Genomic DNA, 24,339 nt, shown 5'->3' with positions numbered 1-24,339 from the left:
TTGCATGTCCTGTGCTGCGCAAGTATGGGCGCCGCGGTGCATGTTCTGTGCTGCGCAAGTATGGCCGCCGCCCGGCTGGAGGATTTCGGCGCCGGGCCGGGGGCTGGGAAACCTCCTATCCGGGGAGGTGGGAGAGGCTCGTTCGCGTCGCCTCTCCCTCCCAGCCCAACCTGTACCAATTTCAGCGGAGGTATTTGTGATGGCCGGACCGGGGCTGGGAAACCTCCTATCCAAAGAGGTGGGAGAGGCTCGTTCGCGTCGCCTCTCCCTCCCAGCCCACCCTGTACCAATTTCAGCAGAGGCATTTGTGATGGCCGGACCAGGAGATACGAGGGAGGGGGTCATCTGCATCCGCCCCCTCCCTACTCGTGGCCTGGGGGACGCCACCCCACGAAGAAGAGGATGGGACGGCCATTTCATGCCGGGCCCGTGGTGCCTCCTGGACATCCCACTGGCGATCTTTTCGATCGATGGCTGTCAGCAGGCCCCGCCCCACACGTGCTGTGTGTTTCACCTTCCGGATGGGCGTGACCGGTGACCTGTGGCATTTCGGGAACTTCCGGAGTGGGGGTAGGTATTTTGTTTGGACAGGCATGTCTGGGTAAAGGGGGGTTGTCTATGCAGGCCTGTAATTGCTCCTTTCTTTTTACAGAGTGGGGGGGCAGCAGAGAGTAATCAGTCCCATTGCACTCGAAGTTTGAGTTCATTAATGGAATGTATACTAATCTGTCCGAGACTACTCTGTGTATTGTTTCTGTAGGTTATCCGAAAAGGGTGGCTTTTTGCGTTAGGGAACAGTAGCGGTAGTACGAGGTTCGTCACCGGGTAACTTAGAGCTAGACTGGGTTTCCCGTATTAGCGTTGTTCGATCTATGAGGACTCAAACATGTCGCTGAAATCGGTCTGGCGAAATCTGTGCCATCGGGTATAATCAAACGTGGTGGTTCTATCTGGCCTGTCCGTGTCAGCCTGATTCATCTTTGTCTCACGTCTTTTCCCTTTCTGCCGGCCTGTTATTTCTGTCGGCCCTCTGCTCTTACCCTCGTTCAGTAGAGTCGGGCATTGGGCTTTCCAGTGCCCGGAATATTTACAAAAAGCACATTGGTTTTGCCCTAAGTCTGGTCGTCCTGTGCGTAGTGTCGGGGGATTACTTTCGGGTCGTTGTGTCTTAGGGTTGTCCTGTCGATATATCCCTTTACCTACTCTGACTTCGTCTCTTTTCTTTCGTTGCATTGCTTCTTTGCGCCACATACCGAGACTGTCGAGCATAATAGGCGTTGTCTTATTACTACAAAGGGCTATTTCTAACGTTTCTATTTTATCAAGATCGAAGGATCCTATCAGTGGCCACTGTTTCTCTTGATTTTCTTTGGTATACTTGTGCCACAGCTTACTATAGGCTATGGTAACTAATCCATACTTTGTGAACATGTCTTGATTAGGGGTGCCTTCCAGCGGAGCTAGATGGTCCACCTCTAATATACGGTCCGGGCTGAACCAACTACCAATCAGTGGGGAGAAGACAGACATGACGGCTCGCAACGAGGACAAAAAGTCAGCACTGCCTATCTTATCACTGCGTGCAAAGACTAGACAGAATATTTCTATTCTACGTTGTTTGCAGGCAGTGAATACCTCATGAACCAATATCAAACAGTCAATAAACAATCAGTGGGGAGAATAAGTAGGCCCGCAAAAGGTCAGCGTCCTCTACCCTTTCACTATCTGCAAAGAGGAACCTGTTCTTTCCTGTTTGCAGACAGAGAATCTCCAGAAAACAATACGCGAACAGTAGTTCGGGGTCAAAAAACAATTAATCAGTGTGGGAGAGGGAAATCTCCCGAGAACAATCCGCGAACAATCAATCAATCAGTGGGGGAAAAAGATAGGCACGCTGGCTGCGTTACCTATCCTTCACTGTTTGCAAAGAGAGAGCCTGTTGTTCCTCCGTTTGCAGACAGTGAATCTCCAAACAAGTCAACAAAGAGTAATACTAGTATTTTCCGAACAATTAAACAATCATTTCGCAATTCGTCGTGTTTACACGACCTTACCCGGACCGTATGGACAGTTTCTTGTCTTCCGAATCCAGCGCCCGATCGTCCTCTTTTCCTCGTATTCCTCGCGGCACTCCTGATGGTTCCCAGTCAGGACCGTAGATCACTTGAGAGAGGTCTGTTCGGAACCAGTGAAGTTCGGATGATCGGCTGCCAGACGAGGGTCTATTGGGCAAGAGCTCTCCCGATCGTTGCAGTCGTTCACTCTGTCGTCAGGACCTCTCCCACTGGATCCACGTGTCGCTGATGGGCCCCACGCTTGGGACGCCAATTGTGAAAACAGGTCAAGGACAACCAATATTTGCCCGGCGGTATCGCCTCTTTAACCCACAAAATATTAATCAATGAAGAGGCAGGCGCTGGAGACTGGAAGGCAGGAAACAAGGTTTATTCTCTCCGGAGGAGAACACATCAGTTCGGACAGCCAGTATCGTCAAGAGGTGTTCTAACCGCATCTCTGAGGCCTGGCCTCTTATACACAGTTTTATGATCTTTATTGCAGGTAACACATTCTTTGCAATGCTTTGAAGTATGAAAGGACATCCTCGGAATCTCCCCTTCAGGCCCGTTCCCACACACATTTACAGTTGAAGTCCCCACCCCGGTCACAATAGGTGATGATTATCGCGCAGCTGGACATTCCGCCGATTCACGGAATGTGTGGGGTTGATCGGATATCATAGGGTGGGGGCTTTGATCAATTCGAGGGTCCTTTAATGGGGGAAGCTTCCTACTGTACGGGGGGGCAATAAACAGTATCCGCAGGGCCAGGTGGCGGCCTGGGAACGAGGAAGACAAACGGGCACACAGGAAAAAGGGGGTTTGTATCAAAGGGTCTGGGACCATGAAAGGTACGAAGGGAGGTGCCGCGCTGGGAACAGGATGGGGTTCTGAGGCAGAGCTGCGCTGAAGAGGGGTTTATGACCCAAGGCATGTCTGGGTAATGGGGGGTTGTCTATGCAGGCCTGTAATTGCTCCTTTCTTTTTACAGAGTGGGGGGGCAGCAGAGAGTAATCAGTCCCATTGCACTCGAAGTTTGAGTTCATTAATGGAATGTATACTAATCTGTCCGAGACTACTCTGTGTATTGTTTCTGTAGGTTATCCGAAAAGGGTGGCTTTTTGCATTAGGGAACAGTAGCGGTAGTACGAGGTTCGTCACCGGGTAACTTAGAGCTAGACTGGGTTTCCCGTCTTAGCGTTGTTCGATCTATGAGGACTCAAACATGTCGCTGAAATCGGTCTGGCGAAATCTGTGCCATCGGGTATAATCAAACGTGGTGGTTCTATCTGGCCTGTCCGTGTCAGCCTGATTCATCTTTGTCTCACGTCTTTTCCCTTTCTGCCGGCCTGTTATTTCTGTCGGCCCTCTGCTCTTACCCTCGTTCAGTAGAGTCGGGCATTGGGCTTTCCAGTGCCCGGAATATTTACAAAAAGCACATTGGTTTTGCCCTAAGTCTGGTCGTCCTGTGCGTAGTGTCGGGGGATTACTTTCGGGTCGTTGTGTCTTAGGGTTGTCCTGTCGATATATCCCTTTACCTACTCTGACTTCGTCTCTTTTCTTTCGTTGCATTGCTTCTTTGCGCCACATACCGAGACTGTCGAGCATAATAGGCGTTGTCTTATTACTACAAAGGGCTATTTCTAACGTTTCTATTTTATCAAGATCGAAGGATCCTATCAGTGGCCACTGTTTCTCTTGATTTTCTTTGGTATACTTGTGCCACAGCTTACTATAGGCTATGGTAACTAATCCATACTTTGTGAACATGTCTTTATTAGGGGTGCCTTCCAGCGGAGCTAGATGGTCCACCTCTAATAAACGGTCCGGGCTGAACCAACTACCAATCAGTGGGGAGAAGACAGACATGACGGCTCGCAACGAGGACAAAAAGTCAGCACTGCCTATCTTATCACTGCTTGCAAAGACTAGACAGAATATTTCTATTCTACGTTGTTTGCAGGCAGTGAATACCTCATGAACCAATATCAAACAGTCAATAAACAATCAGTGGGGAGAATAAGTAGGCCCGCAAAAGGTCTGCGTCCTCTACCCTTTCACTATCTGCAAAGAGGAACCTGTTCTTTCCTGTTTGCAGACAGAGAATCTCCAGAAAACAATCCGCGAACAGTAGTTCGGGGTCAAAAAACAATTAATCAGTGTGGGAGAGGGAAATCTCCCGAGAACAATCCGCGAACAATCAATCAATCAGTGGGGGAGAAAGATAGGCACGCTGGCTGCGTTACCTATCCTTCACTGTTTGCAAAGAGAGAGCCTGTTGTTCCTCCGTTTGCAGACAGTGAATCTCCAAACAAGTCAACAAAGAGTAATACTAGTATTTTCCGAACAATTAAACAATCATTTCGCAATTCGTCGTGTTTACACGACCTTACCCGGACCGTATGGACAGTTTCTTGTCTTCCGAATCCAGCGCCCGATCGTCCTCTTTTCCTCGTATTCCTCGCGGCACTGCTGATGGTTCCCAGTCAGGACCGTAGATCACTCGAGAGAGGTCTGTTCGGAACCAGTGAAGTTCGGATGATCGGCTGCCAGACGAGGGTCTATTGGGCAAGAGCTCTCCCGATCGTTGCAGTCGTTCACTCTGTCGTCAGGACCTCTCCCACTGGATCCACGTGTCGCTGATGGGCCCCACGCTTGGGACGCCAATTGTGAAAACAGGTCAAGGACAACCAATATTTGCCCGGCGGTATCGCCTCTTTAACCCACAAAATATTAATCAATGAAGAGGCAGGCGCTGGAGACTGGAAGGCAGGAAACAAGGTTTATTCTCTCCGGAGGAGAACACATCAGTTCGGACAGCCAGTATCGTCACGAGGTGTTCTAACCGCATCTCTGAGGCCTGGCCTCTTATACACAGTTTTATGATCTTTATTGCAGGTAACACATTCTTTGCAATGCTTTGAAGTATGAAAGGACATCCTCGGAATCTCCCCTTCAGGCCCGTTCCCACACACATTTACAGTTGAAGTCCCCACCCCGGTCACAATAGGTGATGATTATCGCGCAGCTGGACATTCCGCCGATTCACGGAATGTGTGGGGTTGATCGGATATCATAGGGTGGGGGCTTTGATCAATTCGAGGGTCCTTTAATGGGGGAAGCTTCCTACTGTACGGGGGGGGCAATAAACAGTATCCGCAGGGCCAGGTGGCGGCCTGGGAACGAGGAAGACAAACGGGCACACAGGAAAAAGGGGGTTTGTATCAAAGGGTCTGGGACCATGAAAGGCACGAAGGGAGGTGTCGCGCTGGGAACAGGATGGGGTTCTGAGGCAGAGCTGCGCTGAAGAGGGGTTTATGACCCAAGGCATGTGAGAGCGGGGGGTTGGCCAGTGCGTGGGGGGGTTTGTGAGGGCGAAGGGCTGTGCTGGCGGCCAGTGGCGTGCGGAGGGTGGTTCTGATCGAGGCACCTAAAATGGCGGGTGCGTATGACAAAAAGTGTGGCATCAGGGGAAAAGGCAAGATGGCGCAGATAATGTTTACCAAACCGTACTAATTTTCCACAACTTAGCTGCCATGAATATTTTGCTGCGCAATTCAGGACCCACACATAGAGCCGGTCATTTACTTGACCCTCTCTTTTCCAACATTCCCCACATTCACTGTTCTCCGGCACTTCCTCTCCACTGGTCTGACCACTTTCTTTCTAATTTTAACACCACTTTCCCTGCAACCACAATCACCTCCAGTGTAACCACTAACATTGGTATAAGAGACTGGAAAAAGTTAGACATGAATAACTTCAAGCATGCCTTGGATGCTCTTCTCCCCCCTGATTTCACCAAAACGGAAGATGTCGAAAACGCATCCGCTATGATTGACGTCTGGCTTACAGATGCCATTAACGCCAGTCTCCCCCTGTCTCAAAAACAATTTAATGTACATAAGACCCCAGCCCCTTGGTTCAATGAATCGCTAAAAATAGCAAAATCCAAATGTAAGAGACTGGAACGGAGTTGGAGACAAAATTACTCCCCAGAGTCTGGAGTCACCTACAAAAGTCATACCATAAGGTATGTGCCACTGCTAGGGCCAGCCACGTCTCCAAAACCATTTCCGAGGCCGCTAATAAATCTAAAACTCTCTTTACTCTGGCAAAGAGCTGGGGGGCTTGGTAACCTCAGCTAAACCACCCCCCCTGAACAGCAACCAATGTGAAGAACTAGCCCAATTTTTCAAGCAAAAAATTGAAGCCATCTATCAAGATATAGCCCAACAGCAGTGCAACAGAACTCAGTTTCCACAATCAACGAAACTGAATCTCCCGACCGGCTGCACATCTCCCCTTGTGCCTCACACTCAGGAAACCCTGAATGCATGGCCAAGTCTCAATCTGGAGACCCTTACTAAGAGTTTAGGCAGTTTAAAATCCGGTTCCCCTAATGACCCACTTCCCATTTCAATACTTATACAACTTGACATTGGCCAACTTTCCAATATCTGCAAAACCCTTAATCTTTCAATACGGGATTCTACCGTCCAGGCTAGATGGAAACATGCTATGGTTTCACTTCTTCTGAAGAAACCAACAGCAGACCCCAAGGTCCCCTCCAATTTCCGCCCCATCTCTATTTTGCCTGCTTTCTCCAAGATACTGGAAAAACACGTTCACTCCCATCTTGCCCAGTTTGTTGTGGACAATCTAATACTTCACCGTTCACAATCTGGCTTCTGTGCCGGTTTCTCCACCGAGACAACTCTGCTGGGAGTCACGGAGAACTTACGCCAGCTTTTAGACTGAGGAGACACACTGGCACTGATTTTACTCGATCTCAGTGCCGCATTTGACACCATCTCTCACACCATACTCATAGAGACACTTACCTCTATGGGCATAGGCAAATCTGCTCGGAGCTGGCTGGCTTCTTTTCTCACTAACCGCACTTTCCAAATCTTCTCTAACTCAGCAACTTCCAAAACTCACAAGTCTCCCTATGGTGTACCTCAGGGCTCGGTACTTAGCCCCCTTCTCTTTAATTTGTACGTGAAACCATTAGCCCAAATAGCGGAACAAGAAGGTCTCATTCTTTTAACCTACGCCGACGACCCCCAGATCGCTTTTTCTCTCTCGCACTCTGACCAAGGCTCTACATCCCTCCTACAGTCTGGTCTGAGGAAAATTGCAGACTGGATGAACCATAATGTTCTGAAACTGAATGGAAGTAAAACCGAAGTTTTAATTCTTGCCAAAAACAGGATCTGTGGAGCTCCAAACACTGGCATTCTGAGATGGGATCCCTTCCTCGCCCATCGGAATCTGTCCGCAACCTGGGCTTTACCGTTGATAACGCCTTGACTATGCAACATCAGGTCAACAAGGTTTCGGCCATCTGCTTCACAATTCTGCGCTGGCTTAAGAAAATTATCTGGATGTTGCCCACCGACACCCAAAAAACCATGATCCATGCTCCGATTACTTCTCGGCTGGACTACGGCAATGTCCTTTACCTAGGTGCCAACAAAACTGTGACAAGACGTCTTCAACTAGTCCAAAATGCCGCCGCCAGCCTGCTGTGCAAAATCCCCAGATCCAGTCATATCTCTGGTCCCCTACGAGATCTACATTGGCTCAGGGTTGAGAGTCGTATTAAATTCAAAACCCTGAGCTATATGTTCAAGATCAAAGCAGGCACAGCTCCCCGTTACCTTCAATCCCTTGTCAATTCATACAATCCCCCACGAACCCTCCGTTCTTCTTCTCTGGCGTATTTTTCTGTGCCCAGAATCAGACTTGCTAGAATGGGTGGCTGGTCTTTTGCCTACTTGGGCCCTACACTTTGGAACTCTCTGCCCCCGAATATACGGACTGAAACCAACTATGCCCGTTTTCGTAAAGCTATTAAGACTTGGCTTTTCGACCAATAATTTTCGACCTATAATGTTCCAGTAAATTTCTGAGGCTGGTGTCTTTCAACCACCCTGCCAGTCCAGCGCCGCGAAACCCTTTTTGGGTCGCTTTCGCGCTCAATAAACTCAATTAATAAATAAAAAATAAATACATGTAGGAGGACTATGGTCCAAGGCCTATATTTTCCCTTCTCAACTATGTCAATTCTCTTTATCCAGGCAGCACCTCATATGTGATCACAGAGTTGCAGGTTATGCAGAATGCCACGGCTCGAGTACTGCTGGGCTTGCCCAGAATGCAATCAGCATGATCAGCTCTTGCTCAACTCCATTGGCTGCCTATAAACAAAATAATAGAAATCAAGGCCTTTTTTATTGCCCATTAGATAAAACATTTGCTTGGCCCACATAGCCTATGGCACCTTATATCCGCATACAGTACCAGCAGGGAGCTGAGATCGAAAAACGTCTTCCTTCTTGCCGCCCCTAGAAACAAGAGAGCTAGAAGTGGGGCGCCGTTCACTCATGTACCTTGTTTCTAAGCTCTGGAATTCCGTTCCTACTCGTCTCAGATCAAACAAAACTCGTTAAGTTTTAGAAAGCAATTGAAAACTCACTTCTTCATTCAAGCAGTACATTTTCTCACATGTCCTTTCAGTGCCAAAATGCCTGTTGCGGGTAGCTGTGTGCTCTATAAATGAACCTTTTCATAATAATGAAAAGATACACCCATTAAAGTTTGAATACTAATACTAGCTCATATAATTAACCCAGAAAGAATATTATACAGTGATATGAAGGAAGTCATGGAAATATAAAAGTCATGGTTGAAACAAAAGTAATTGATTAGCATCAAGTTACTGCCTTTAATATAAATCGGCTGTTACTTTACAAATGTCAGAAATCCAAGGCTTGTGAAATATCAGCTCTGGAAAATGAATCCATAGATTTTGGTATTCTCAATTAGTCTAAGTTTCCTGAATCAAGAGGACTCTACAAGAAAAGACTGAATGATGTTACAAGGCAAGGATTTCACAGTGAGAAGCAGAGCATTTACCAAAATGAAGGGTAAGCTCCGTCAGTTCCATCAGCTACAACCGGCAACGATGGATTACATAATTAAACTCCAGGTCAAGTCACACAAGAGCAGGAAACAATGCAAGAATATATTTGCAATCTTTGATAAGGATTAGTCAGTAGTTATTGTTCAATCAATGTTATCATGGCATCCATCTTGGACAGGAACTATGTACAGTTTTCTGGCAGCAAACCTGATGATGAAGTAAGAAATGTTTTGCGCATATGCATTGCCATAATGCCCATAAATAGTAAAACACTGTGGTAAACATGGCTAATTGCCATGACCATATTCCAATGAACCCTTAAACCATCTAACTTGATTAAATCTAGTAACAATTCCCCACCATCTTATAATTTGGCATATTCATGTGATGTGGGCCCCTGTGTGTCAAACAGTGGGTTGGAAATTGAATGAATAAATGAATAAATGAAGCACAACTGGTATCCAAAGTACATCTTGGTGCAATGAGGAATGCTATAGCAGCAAAACGTAGTCCAGCTGACAGACTGCAGGAGATGATTATATGAGGGATCATGACTTTTTCTTTTTATACCTTCTTGGAGACGACAATAATGCCACTCCGATCCCTTGGCTTCTTGTCAGATGCTTGTCAAATCTTTATTGTGTTAGCCATAACAGGCCATAGCAATTAATACAATTAAAAATACAGTAAATAAAATTCACAATTTGCTTTTAAAATCACATTAGTAAATGCAAATGATCCATAGGTTCAATAATTTTACAGGTTATGAATGTAAATGACCATGTGACCAGACAGTAATTTCATAGATATTCCTATTAGGAATCTTCACCTGAATGAAAAGTTGTACCTATATGCTACACTCTGAAGCACGAGGACTGTAGTATACGTGAAGATTGGTATTTATAAGTTGTTAAATTTATGGTCAAAAAGTGCAGATGCAAAAAAAACACACGATCTATCCCTCCTGTGGTCTTCCCTATATTTCACTAAGTTGCCAATAAAGGCAACTTTCAACCTTAAAGTAACGTGCAATATCAGTATAACAGGGAATTCAAAATTTGCGAACATTCGTGACAAGAATTTTCAATTCTATTAAGGACAAGGAGGCGAGGATTATGCTTTCTCATTTCTTTATTAGAAATGCTCAGCAGCCAATAAACAGTAAAAAACTACAGTACCCATGAACACCAGGGTAACAACCATAGAGACTACAGTATAAAAGGTCCCATAGATAGTCTCTCTCCCTCTTTCTTTGGTGAGGAAAAACAGTTCAAATCAAAACAGGAAATCCAAATGAAGAACAACAGGAAGGAAGTTCATGAACGCCGAAAAATCCAAGATAAACGAGGATGCAGGCCGTTGAAGAATTCTGGAACCAGAAGTCCCTTGAAAGTGAAGCGAAGTCAGGTGAAACAGAAAAACCTCTACTTCGGGTCAGAACCTGAAAAGAGACACAAAGCCGTAATACACATCCAGTGCATAAGTCGTAAGCAGAAATCAGGGGAGGTAGAAAAAACAAGGAAGTCCAAGAAATCCATATACACTTATAAAATATGTTCATAATACCAATATATGCAGAACAAAAACAATGGGTGGGATAATCCTTGCCTCCTTGTCCTTAATAGAATTGAAAATTCTTGTCACGAATGTTCGCAAATTTTGAATTCTATGTCAGGACAGGAGGCTCTGATTATGCTTGTTTAAAGCTGATCCACCACCACAGAAGCAATATGATCAATCGGTTTGTAATAAAAAAGTTTTGAACACAGAGTCAGAAGACCAGTCAGCGGCCTTCATAATGTCAAAAAGAGTGACACCCATGGAGAATGCTTTAGAAGCCATCGCCCCACGTGCCGAATGGGCACCAAAAATGGAAACATCAATGCCAGCCTCTGACATGAGCCATCGAACCCAGCGAGCTAAAGTAGCTGGGGTAACGGGATGAAAAGGTTTCTTCAAAGCAATCAACAGTTGACCATGCATATCTGAACGTAAAGGAGCAGTACTTACTTCATAATCTTTGACACATTAAACAACACAAAGGTTGGGATGAGCGGGAAAAGAAGGATCGGTAATCGAAGTAGTATTGGATTTGGTACGTCTGGAAAGGAGAAACGTAACACCCTCAGGTGTAAAGCTGCGACTTGCCAAATCCAAAGCGCGAACATCAGACACCCGTTTGCAGGAAACAATGCATAACAACATAGTCCGTTTGGCTGACAGCTGTTTACGGGACAATTGAGAATTGGAAGGCCAGGCCTCAAGAAAACGCAGAACATTGGAATCATCCCACAAAGAGACGTACTTAGGACAAGGGGGTTTCGCCAGGCGGATACCCTTAAGCAATTTGGCAATCAGAGGATGTTCACCCGCAGGCTTACCATCAATATGGATATGACCCGCTGCAATGGTGGAACGGAAATTGTTGACAGTTCGATAAGCCAACCCGGAAGAAGCAAGAGATGCCAAAAAAAATTAATGATCATGGAGACATCCGCTGAAGCGGGATCAACCTCCCGTTGAGCACACCAGTCACACCATCGCTTCCAGGATCCCTTGTAACGTTTGTGACTATTGGGTGACCAGGCTTCACTAATGCACTTGGAAGCGTCTCGAGAAAGGCCTGGGACCATCCAGCGGTCCCCGAAATCCGCCATGCCAATAGATGAAGACTGTCGGAGAGAATCAGGGGATGCATAGTGCGGAGAGGATCCAGCAAGAGATTCCACTTCTGGGGAAGAAGGAGCGGCACTGCACAACACATTTTCAGGAGAACCGGGAACCACGCTTCAGCCCTCCACAGAGGAGCAATCCGAATCAATTCGGAGCGATAATGTTTTGTGCATGCGAGGACTCTGGGAATCATCATGAACGGGGGAAAGGCATAGCACAGACTCGACGGGCAAGTCTGCAGAAAGGCATCCGTGGCAAGGGCTTCCGGATCCAGCCTCCAACTGAAGAACAGCAGGGGCTGAGTATTGAGGCAAGAGGCAAACAGGTCGATCTGACACTGGCCCCAGAGCCGGAGGAGAGAACGGAATATGCGAGGATGAAGCCTCCAATCGCTGAAATTCTGAAGATGTAGCGAATTTCATTCCGCAATCAGATTATTGCGGCCGGGAAGATATTCTACAATAACCGTGATCTTGCGTTGCAGACAAAAATGCAAAAAATCCTTGGCTATGTCCGCCAATATCTTGGACCTCGTGCCGCCCAACTTGTTGACATAGCGAACCGCCGAGATGTTGTCCATGCGGAGAAGTATGCAACAACTGGACTGAAGAGGAGAGAAACAACGGATCGCAAACGACCCTGCCAGGAGTTCCAGGCAATTAATGGGGAGAAACAACTCCTGGGGAGACCAACGACCCCCCATCAAAACAGAGCCGCACTGGACTCCCCAGCCCCACAGACTGGCATCGGACTCGATCACTAGCTCCGGCGACACACCAAATAGGGCTCGTCCATTCCAGGCATCCATGTGGTCTAACCACCACTGCATCTCCCACCTCGCTTCCTCTGAAAGGGGAATCTGATCCGAGTAGCGAAGGCCTTTCTGCAGATGACGAATCTTCAACCGCTTAAGCGCCCTGTAATGTAGGGGACCCGGGAAGATCGCCTGAATGGAGGACGCCAAGAGACCCACAACTCGTGCTAACGATCCCAATGACACAGTCTGTTTGGAAATAACCGAAGTCAGTTCCCTCTTGATATATCAAATCTTTTTATTGGGTAAAAGAAGTTGACACGAAAGTGAATTGACCTTGAAGCCCAGAAAGTCGATCACCTGTGGAGGAGCCAAGACAGATTTCTGAACGTTTACCAGAAACCCCAGAGATTGTAAGAGGTCGACGGACCACTCCAGATGAGACAGGAGTTTGAGCGGACAATCCGACATAATCAGAATGTCGTCCAAGTAAATAATCAGGCAAACACCCAGAGCGCGCAAGTGTTCCACGACTGGCCTCAGAAGCTTCGTGAAGCACCAAGGTGCTGACGAGAGGCCGAACGGGAGAACCTGATACTTGAACCAAGTCCCCAGCCAACGGAATTGAAGGAAGCGACTATGAGGACCGAAGATGGGAATCGCCAAGTACGCGTCTTTGAGATCGAGACGAACCATCCAATCCCCCTCTCGCAGAAGATCGTGCAACAGATGGATCCCTTCCATCTTGAAATGCCTGTAAACGACCCCTCCGTTGAACTCCTTTAGGTTGAGAACGAGGCGGGACCCGCCCCCTTTCTTCTCGACCAGAAACAACGTGCAGACGAACCCATTGGGATGACGGACCGTCAGAACTATCGCCCCTTTCCGTAGGAGTGAGTTTATTTCCGCCGAAATGAAATCTTGATCCTGAAGGGAAAAACTCAGAGGAGTGGGAGGGTGGGTCTGACAAGGAGGCTGGTAAAACTCTATCCTGTACCCTTGAACAGTTTCCAGCAGCCAAGCATCGCTGGAGATCAGACGACAATTGTTTAGAAAAAGTTGTATCCTGCCCCCCAGAACTACATCGCAAGCAGGAATAAGGCTCACCTGGATTGTTGGAATCTTGGTAGCCACCTTGGTGGCCCCTGGAACGTCCTTTCCCATATTGTCCTCTCACTTTGCGAGAGGGGTAGAAATTTGACCGTGACTGGTATCCGGCATCATGACCACCGCCTCTGTGGGACTGGTTCCCCCTCTGGAAATGTTGGTGAGAGCCACGGCCGAACGAGTGCCCCCTGTTTCGTCCGGCCTAAAACCGGTCGAAACGCTCGCCCCAGTGAAGCTTGGGCCTTATCCAAGGTGGCCACAAATTTGGTGAGTTCCTTCAAAAAGGGTTGGCCAAATAACAGACCCTGAGCAGCAGGACCAGATTCTGAGGTGGAGAGATCCGCCAACTTCGGATCCAACTTAAGAAGTATAGACCGGCGCCTCTCACATGAAAGGGCACAGTTGGCATTACCCAACTGCAGATAGCCCTTTGCGCCCATTCGATAAGTTCATTCGGGTCCACAAGAGCCGCAGATTCTTTTGCCAGGAATCCAAGATCTAGAATTTTCGTGAGAGGACCCAATAAATCAAGCACCTTGTCTTGACAGGAACGCCAAGATCTGTCCAGACCCTTCTTCGGATCTTTTGCGTACTTCCTGAGATAGGTGACCATCGTGCGATCAACCTCAGGAGTTTATGCCAAATGATCAGCAAGATCCGGCCGAGGGCATTCGGGCCATAGGCGTGCCCTAACATCCTTCTCAAAGGGCTGGCGGATGTGTGCTTGGACAAACTCTGCCACCGCAGGGGAGGGAAGCCAGGAGGTGGAATGGGGATGGATAATATCTGCAGTGTCAAAAGTTAACACGGGAGGATGTGTGGAGGCATCTATGAAATGTTCCTTACAGACCTTCTTCTTTGGGGTAGGGTCATCATGGTCTGAAGATATGAAGAATGAGTGTCATCCGTGTCAGTAGGAGGAGGAGCGACTGACGACGCACCCACAGCGGATGCGGATTTGCCAGACGCCAAACTCTTAGCCAACTTTTGAAAATCAGACCTGTGAGGATTGACAGGGGACTTAGAGGACTTACGTGCAGCAGGCAACCAACCCTGCTGTTGAGCATATTGAGTTAAATGACGCTTCAAAGGGTTAATGGCACGCACAAGCGCTGTATTCACGGAGCGCTGTACACCTTGGTCTAAAGCCTCCACCAAATCATGCTCCAAAGAGCCAGAGGCATCCTCATCATAGTAGCATTCATCGTCATCGTAATAATCCTCCATGGTTACACAATGTGTAAAGTAATGCCCACAAGATGACTAAAAAATATATATGCGTGGCCAAAGGCACAATTCAGGGGGAGTGACAAAAACCCCACAGCAAGCCAGCAATACAGGCAAAACCTGCTCAGTAAATAATTAATGGTGGAGGGAGGGCTTGCTGCCAAGTAAAAATGGCACTCTAGGCAAAGCCTATGCAAGTTATCCAGCCCAATGCTAATGTGAGAGCAAGAGGCGTCAAAGGGGTTAAATATCGAGGCTGTGGGCTCTGTCGTAACAAAGACGACCTGCTATGACTCCCGGCGCTGTGGAAACACTGTATCGAACCGGGAAATGGCCGCCGAGCATGCGCGGTAACGGCCACCTCGAGACACCTAGAGAAGAGCTCGCGCACAGCGCGCGAGCCTCCTAACCTCGGTCTCCCGCTCCACAATGAAATGCTAAACGCGGGCGACAAGCACCCGGTTTAAAGGGGGAGGTGAGCCCACGCTCCCCACTGCAGCGCACACGAAAGCGTCGCAACAACGAACACGGCAACTAGGAGCCGATAGAAACAAAGCGCAGAAGACGCGAACCACAGCGCGAGTTGAAGCGCGAAGCCAAACAAATCAAGTAAGCATTAAGTAAGCATGAAAAAGTACAGTAACAGTAGATAACAAGTCAAAGGCACTTAACTGGCTGCGGAGCAGCAAAGAAAGAGGAAGAGAGACTATCTATGGGACCTTTTATACTGTAGTCTCCATGGTTGTTACCTTGGTGTTCATGAGTACTGTTTATTGGCTGCTGAGCATTTCTAATAAAGAAATGAGAAAACATAATCGGAGCCTCCTGTCCTGACATAGAATGTGTTTGGTTCAAAGCAATTTAGTACTGAAGAGCAGTTTAGAGAATTATAATCATAGAATGCATTTTGTGCAAGTGCATTCACCCTGCCCTCAAGAGTTAAGCCCCCAATGTCCGCTGCACAGAGGGTTCACCTATCCTAGCACTTAAGGACCACAAGAGAATATGCCATCATGAAGTGGGCATCTTTAAAGATCCCGGTGAAAGTGCAAATGCCATTTGTACTTCCCCAATGCTGCCCTCATGTATGCCACACAAAGAGTCTGAATAACTTAGCACTTAATGACTGCAAGAAAAACGTGCTTTCACGAAGAAGGTAACATTGAAAGTGTAATGGGTTTGTAATAAATGTGACGTTAATGGAATGTTCTTCTTTCTATGTTCTTGTTACCTCACGCTTGGAGTGTGCATTCTTAGCAGTTCGATCAACTGCTTCCAGTTCTGATCGGGATCCTGAGTGTGACGCTCCTTGCTGTGGCTGCTGCTGTAACCAAAAAAACAAGCTGCGAGGAGTCTCAATACTTACCACATTTGGCGACTAGCGGGAGCAGCTTACGCCATCAGAAGAAATTCACGCGGCAAAGTCTTCTCGTCACTTCTTCTTCGACCTCAAGTGCCTGCAGCCGGAGCGTGACTTCTCGTTGCGGCCATCTCACCATATCTGTGCCAGGGAAGGTTCAGTAGGATCCAGTTTTCTTCAATTTGAAACATTTGGACCTCATTGTTGTTCTTGACTGTTGGGGGCTCGTGCACTTGTTTGTGCGGAGTCAGAGGTTCCTTGTTCAGCGCACAATTGGAACTCTCTCTGCAAGGCTGCAGAGTCTGACGTCAGGTGCTTTACGTAGTGCACTGACACGACGTGTGGACGCATTTCGGCCATCTTGGCTTGGGTAAAGGCTTTGCACTACGAAGTAGTGGGAGTTAGCTGTTTGTGCATCGCTGTGACGCACACACCCTTGATTCTTTGATGAAAAACTGTTTGCGCATTGTGGTGAAACGCACACCTTTCAATCTTTGTTTTTATGAAAGCAGCTGTTGGAGTCATTGTCTAAGGAATTAATTCAGCTGTTGCTCCTGATTCTCTGTGACACGCTCACATTTATTGGTCTCTTCGTGTGTCACAGTGCTATTTAACAAGCACATCCGGTGATACACACACCTTATATCTAAGGCAGTTGAATTCATATCTTTTGATTATATCAATATTGTATTTATTTATTTAGCTTTCTATTTAATAAAAAAGTAGAGGAATAATAATAAATAAATATAATATTAGAGGGCATTTAGACTATGGCTACTCCTCATCAAATTACGCAACCTCCTCCATTTCTTGGAAAGCCGGGCCTGCTGTGCATGCCTTGGATAGAGTGGTTTCTTTTATTCGAAAACCACTTGGTTGCAACTGAGTATTCTCCTGTTCGCAAGTTTGGTAGTCTGGGACAAGCAGTACAACGTATTTTTGACAGTTTGCCTCCAATTCCTCCTCCAGCTGGTCACTCTGGTGACAGAGTTTGGAAGGTTTATTTAGAGGCAATCGCAAGGCTTAAGGAACAGTTCTCTGAACCACCTAATAATATGCTTGAAAGACATACATTTTACAAATGCAAACAGGGTGAGGAAGAAAACATGGAAGAATACACATCAGCTGTAAGGGTTCTCGCTACAACTTGCAGGTTTGGGCCTTTATTGGATGATTTCATCAGGGAGCAATTTGTTTTTAATTGTGCATCTCACAAAATAAAGGAAAGGATTCTGATCTGTAAAATTCCTCCTCTGTTTGAAGTAATTGATCTTGCTTTAAGCATTGAGAGATTTGTTATCTCCACTAATGCCATGCAAGCAGGTGCTCCTTCAAAAGTTAATCTAGTTTCTGACCAAGAAGTAGCCGCAGAAGAAAGTTTGCTTGCTGTGGTTGGAAAAGACAAGTCTAAGAATCTAGTACAAAGGAAAAGCCAACCTTATTGTTACAGATGCAGTTCGGAGTTTCACATTGGCAATTTTCCTGGCTGCCCGGCGTTGGGTAAACGTTGTTCTATTTGTAAAAAGATCGTCATTTTCAGAAACTTTGCAAGGGTCAGAACAGACCAATTCAAGTGAACAATGTGAACGTCAAAGTGGATTCATGTTCTGAGTCTTTTGACAATTTACTTTTAACTTTGGATTATAAAGATGACCTTTTGGAAGTTAAAGGCCCTTTTGTGACGCTTTAATTGATGGGTGTGGCAAACAAAGATGTGGCTGACTCTGGATCGCCAATAACAATTCTTCGTGATTCTTATTTTTTTGAAAAATGGGAAAATAAGGGTTGGGTTTTTTCATATCTAATGTTGAGGTTTTGGGTCGCAATATTGTTACTAAAGTGTATGTAGCAGAAAAAGGGATGAACATTGTGGGCTGGGAAGATCTGGCACAAATGGGTCTGAATTTAGTGCCTGGCGAACATAACACTGTTAGGGTTAAAGGAACCTCTGTGTGTAGTGTGCGTGAGCCGGATGTGGATTTAAACAACTTGCTCAATGGATTTAAATCTGTGTTCAAAGATCAGGTGGGTTGCGTGAAAGGTTTTGAGCATAACATTAGGTTATTACCTAATGCACAACTGGTAATTCACAAGGTCAGACCTGTACCTTTAAGTGCAAGAGAAGAGTTAAGAGCCATGCTCGATGATTTATGCTCTCAAGGGTATCATTCAACCCACAGTATCTTTGAAAAGGGCGGCCCCCATAGTTGTCGCCAATAGAAGACCGGGGAGATTAGGCTTTGTGAGGACTTGAGAGGTCTAAATAAGAACATTTTAATTGATTACCATCTACTCTCAAAAATTCCTGAACTTCTGGCAAATTTGGGTGTCGCTAAATGGATTTCACTTTTAGAACTTAAATCTGCTTATCATCAGATTCCCCTGAAAAGGGAGTCTCAGGAACTGACGACGTTTGTTACACCTTTTGGCGCATATACGTTCCTGAGGCTTCCCCTTGCCCTAGCATCTACTGCTAGCATTTTCCAGAGGATAATGGATACAATGTTTAAAGGCATGATGGGTGTGCAAGCCTATTTAGATGATATCCTGATTTTTTCATAAAATGCAAGTGAACATTATAATTTGTTGAAGAGGTTGTTGTCTGCCCTTGGGGACCATGGCATGACTGTAAGAGCTAATAAGTGTACATTTGGAGTGAAGGAACTGGATTATATGGGTCATACTGTTTCTGACAAATGTATCAAACCTACATTTTCTGTTATCAGGGCCCTTAAAGAAGCTAAACCACCTGGTGATAAAGCTGCACTGTGCTCTTTCTTGGGGCTTGCCGAGTATTACGCCAGATTTGTGAGCAATTAGGCCCAAATTGTGGAGCACCTTACAGTTTTTTTCAAGATGGGTCAAAAAATGTTATGGTCTTATGAAATGGATAGCGTATTTGGGAAAGTTAAAGAGTTGATTGTTTCTCTGCAAGCTTTGCATGCGATTCATGATGATTGTCCATCTATTATCACAGTGGATGCAAGTATGAATGGTCTGGGGGCTGTCCTCAGTCAAAGAGGGAATGGCAAGGAGCAAATGGTGGCGTTCGCATCGAGAACTCTCAAACATTTTGAGGGAAATTACAGCACCATTGAACGTGAGTCTTTAGCATGTGTTTGGGCGGCTCAAAAATACTAAATGTATGTTTGGGGTTGCAAGTTTGAAATTTTTACGGACCACAAGCCTCTCACATTTATTTTCAGCAGTCTCTAATAATACTATGTCAGCCAGGTTAACTCATTTCGTATCAAAGGGTCAAGAGTATAACTTTGATATGAAGCACATTCAGGGGGGCAAGAATTTTCGTGCTGACTGCCTGTCAAGAATGTTGATGGAAAAGGATGATGAAGAGGACTTTAATGAGGATGAGGTAGAGTGTGTTGCTGTTCTGGACGAAGTTGAAAATTGTAGTCCAATTATTTCAGAAGCAGATTGGAGGATTGCTTGCTCAAATGATGTTGTTCTTTCCAAGGGGGTGGAATTTTCCACTGGAAAATGGCCAGAAGTAGGAAATTTAACTCGAGAATTAAGGACTTTTGCATTAGTTGCTGATGAACTTTCAGTTAAGAATGGTTTTGTGCAAAGAGGGGATACATTTGTTCCTCTTGTTAGCCTGAGGGGCATTTGGGTGTGACAAAAACATGCTTGAAAATAAAACAACATTACTGGTGGCTGGCTTTGGAAACTCAGGTTAGAAGTCTTGTGAATGGCTGTGAAGAATGTTTGCTTTCAGACAAGCACTGGAAACTTTCAAAGTTACCTTTGCATCCCACTGAGTTGCCGGGGAAACCTTGCGATAAAGTTGATCTGGATTTTTCTGGTCCTTATATTGTTTTGGCGGAAGAGTTAAGGTACTTGATGATTTTGGCAATGGACTATCATTCAAAATGGATGTATTACAAACTTGTGGGTTCTCTTAACACTTATAATATCAATCATTTTTTTAAAAGGAGTGTTTTTGTTGGAAGGAACACCTAGGTCTTTAGTGATAGATAATGGAACTCACTTTGTGTCGGATAGAATGTGTACATTTTTGGAAACTCATGATATCAAACATTTGAAAGTGGCCAGGTATTCCCCCGCTTCCAATGGTCTAGTGGAAAGGGGCAATAAAGTCCTTAAAAAAGGCATTCCAACGACCCTGGCTGCTGGTCTTGATGTTGAAGCATTTTGGAAGAAAAAGTATGGAATTACAATACCTCTCCACACTGTACCACAGGATTCACTCCCTTTGAATTGCTATGGGGTAGATTGGCAAACTCTTCTATGTGACTGTCATGGCAAGGAGAAACGGGCAGATATGAAGAAAAGATTCAACAGGAATGTTTTTCAAGGAGATCTGGAGATTGCTGAGGGGGACTAGGGTTTGTTTAAAAAACCATTCCAGGGTAAGAAAGGTGAATCTGTATTTTCAAATCCCGTTCTATTCTGTAAGGTCAGTAAAGGTGCAGGATTAGTGGAAGGCAGAAGTTGGTGGAGCAAAAGGCAGTTAGTTAAGTTGTGGAAGGATCAAGCAGAAATGATTAGAGGCAAGAAGGTCTCAATGAATGAGCATGATCTTAAGTGGACAAATTGGTTGAATGATCATGAACAGACGGGGTTCAGGAGTGAGAATGTAAGTCCGTCAGCTGTGGAACCGGTTGAGGGTACGTTGGATAGTAATGTGGGCTTCCTTCCAGGTTTAAGGATTTTGTTACATACTGATTGCTACTTTGTTTTTATTTTGTGTTATGTGGTAGGTGATGTAATGGGTTTTTAATAAATGTGACATTAATGGAATGTTCTTCTTTCTATGTTCTGTTTGCCTCGCGCTTGGAGTATGCAATCTTAGGAGTTTGATCAACTGCTTGCAGTTCTGATCGGGATTCTGAGGGTGCAAAGCTCCTTGCCGTGGCTGTTGCTGTAACCAAATAAACAAGATTCTAAGGGGGCGATATACAAGCCCCTTGCGCCACTTTTGCATCACTTTTTCCATGTAAAAGTGACGCAAAAGTGGCGCAAGGGGCTTGTAAATCTGCCCCTAAGTATATAAATACTTTGCTTCATGGAGTCTCAAGACATACCACAGGAAGTACTGCTTAAAGTCCAGATGTAAGTGTGCTTCCTTTGACAGTAGACCCGCAACCAGTTAGTACAAGGCTGCTAAATGTCAGCAGAAAAAATAAACTTTCTTTTTAAAAATTGTTCAAAAGGGCCAAGAATTTCATATTGCAACAACAAGCTAAGGGCATAAAGTGCAGATGCAAATAGTCATTCCCATAAGTATTGACCCGCAGGGATCAGGAAATGATTGCACTAAGAATCCATAAAGGAGTCAGCATTCTCCTGCGGGGCTCTCCATTAAAGTGCTAGTACTTTGACATTTCCCTGAATAGTTATCCTTCATCTTGTAGTAAGTTCCCTTTTGAACTCACTTTGGATCCCTCTTAGTTTTGTATATTACACATTGTAAGCTGCCTTTCCTTTGTACAGCCACACATAACACATTTGTTTTGTGCCATGATAGTATTTATGAAATATGCTGAACCTGCTATTTGTTATTCAATTCTTCTTCTCGGGATTTGGTCTGAACATTTCGTACAAAGTCAAATAACATGGTGTACTGTTTTCTTGTGCCCTGTCAGCAACATCTCCTAATGTTTTATACACAACACAGTTGCACAGCTTCTGATTTCCCACACCGTAGTTTTTATCATATGAAATGTGGCATGCCCCTTGTTAAACAGCGAGGAGAAATCCAGCTGAGGCAACAGGTCTTGGAACGGGTGCACCAGCCTTGCAGAAACTAAGTTTACACTTATGAATCGGATCACCTAACTATAAATGCTAGGTATGGGATCCTGTGCTAATCCCCGAGATCACTGATTTATCACTGTGGTCGCAGAGAGAGGGTAGGCCTAGACAGATACATTATTTACCATGGTAGGGTTGTTTATTGTGAACAGTTTGCTAGTAATATTGATTACTCTGCTTAGTTGTATATGTTTTCTAATCGCAGCACAACTGTTTCATAATAGACTACGATAGATTCAAGAAATATTGTAAACTTTCCTTGTCTTTCTTTTGTTTATTATGGACATACATGAGTGAAAATGAAACGGTGATGATCTGTTTCCTTGGTTCCCTTGGGGACTAGAGGGTCATGTTCTAGGTTGCCAAATCACCTGTTACTCTGGGAAGGTTGGGAGTTCAGGTGAGGCACGGTGAGCTTGTCAGATTTGGGCCCGCAGGTACTAATGTGGTAAAGAGACTCACTCCCTACATTCTGACGTCCTGTTATCCCAATGCACAGTTCTGCTTCAATACAGAATCCTTGTGGCAATTGCACTATTAAACCTGGCTTGTAAAATCAACAAAAGAGCAAACTCTATTGGAAAACCATGGAACAGTCCTTAGAAATTGTTTTTACGGCATATGTCTAAAAGAGAAGTTAAAAACAGTGTGCCTCATTGGTCTTAAAAGGTATAAGATAGAATTAAACTAGAATCTCACTTATGGCATCACAATGATTTTTTTGTAACTAAAATTTGTGTAAAAAACTCATTCCCTCAATGTTATCTCCTTCATTCACTTAACACACTTGCCCTGAACAGAACCATAAACACAATGCTTTTTTTCAGTGCACTAACTCAAAAGACCTCAATTCTAAACAGTTACAATAGTAGATCAAGAAGTAGTATGTTCATTTCGTAACAAGTTCTTAATTTGAATTTTATCAACACATTAGGAGATACTGTTTCTGGACCAATGGATAGCTTAGAAATCATTCGGATAACAAGCACATCTAGGCCTTTGTGTACAAGTGTTGTCTTTTGATGAACGCAGTTTTTCCAGGATTCAATTTCTTAATTTACAGGATTTTTAAATATAAAACGAGACAGCCAAAAATATACTTTGATCATCTGATCGCATGCAGCTAATATAATTGCTAATATTGTGCAGGACAAAGCGGGAGCATAGATAATATTTCCATATACTTAGCGTAAGGTGACATAGCAGAAGAAAATGAGATGGTTCTGGGCCTTTCAAGGAACACCGGCACAGGTCTGTTCCTTTGTCAGAATATTTGGCCATCTCTTAGCCACTGGCAATGTACCCAGTTGGAATTTTAGATAGATATATCTCTTTTCTGCTGAGAAGATTTCATCTAGGAAAGTTTCAAAGCTGCAATCTTGTTTGAATGATAGACAGTGTTTATCAGGGAAGCCGATCAACTTATCTTCACTAGATTTATGTGTTCCCAATATGCCTTCGTAACTAGAGCAAGGCTGACCTTTGTAACGGTTTCCGGTTAGAGCCAGAGATCTTCTAGGCTGATATTATGAAGAACATTTGATATGTGGGCAAACCATATTATTGTGTGATAGTTTTGATTTATCATGATGTCTGATAGAGGGGATCTGTAAGAAGCAAGCTTCCCTTTGGGCCAGATATGCATCCAATACTTTATTGGTGCCAGTGCAAGATTATCCTCAATTTTGTTGATGCTAAGTTCTGCTCTCAAAGCATCCATCCGTTTTAAACCCTGTGTGGGCTGGCATAGTGCCACTACATAGAGTTTCACAGATTTGGGAAAAAACTCAGCTCTGCTCCGCTCCCCGCCTCCACCCCCCTAATAAGAAATAATTTAAAATGCGGAGTTCTCGCAAGACGTACATCCGACGTAGGGGGTTTGCAGTAGAGAGACAGTGAGGAGGATAAGGGCAGCCCGGAGACGCCACAGTACAGGTAAGTGTGTTTTTTCTTTATAAGTTCATATTTAAATATTTTTCATTAGGGGTGTTGGAGGCGGGGCCTATTTTAGCTGGTGGGGCTGGCTAACTCCACTCAGCTGCAGAGTCGGAGTTTTGCCTATACTCTGCGTTCTCAGCAGAGCTCGGACTAAGCTATACTCTGCACACTCCGCTGGCAGAGAAACAGTTCTCTGCCCGCCCTTATCCGTTTTCCACAGCCCAAGTACAATAGCCATTGTAGGAAGTTGTTTTCAGAGATTTGAATGGATGGAATTTTTCTACACCCCCAAATCTCAGCGCCATAGGTGCTTTTTGCCCTGCTTTTATTTTACACACCAATATAGCTGATCCCACTGAATGGTTTCAACATGGTTCAGCGGATCTCAGCACCACTCCAGTTTATTGGACCAGGGTAGTGTTACTCTTGGATAGCTGCGCTGCCCACGCAAGATTGTCATCCAGACGCATTCCCAAGTAGTCATAGGTGGGCACAC

Source organism: Lissotriton helveticus, chromosome 2_1, assembly GCF_964261635.1.
Source record: "Lissotriton helveticus chromosome 2_1, aLisHel1.1, whole genome shotgun sequence".
In the NCBI taxonomy this organism is placed as follows: Eukaryota; Metazoa; Chordata; class Amphibia; order Caudata; family Salamandridae; genus Lissotriton; species Lissotriton helveticus.
The sequence above is the reverse complement of the archived record's forward strand: the minus strand, read 5'-3'. Positions refer to the sequence as shown.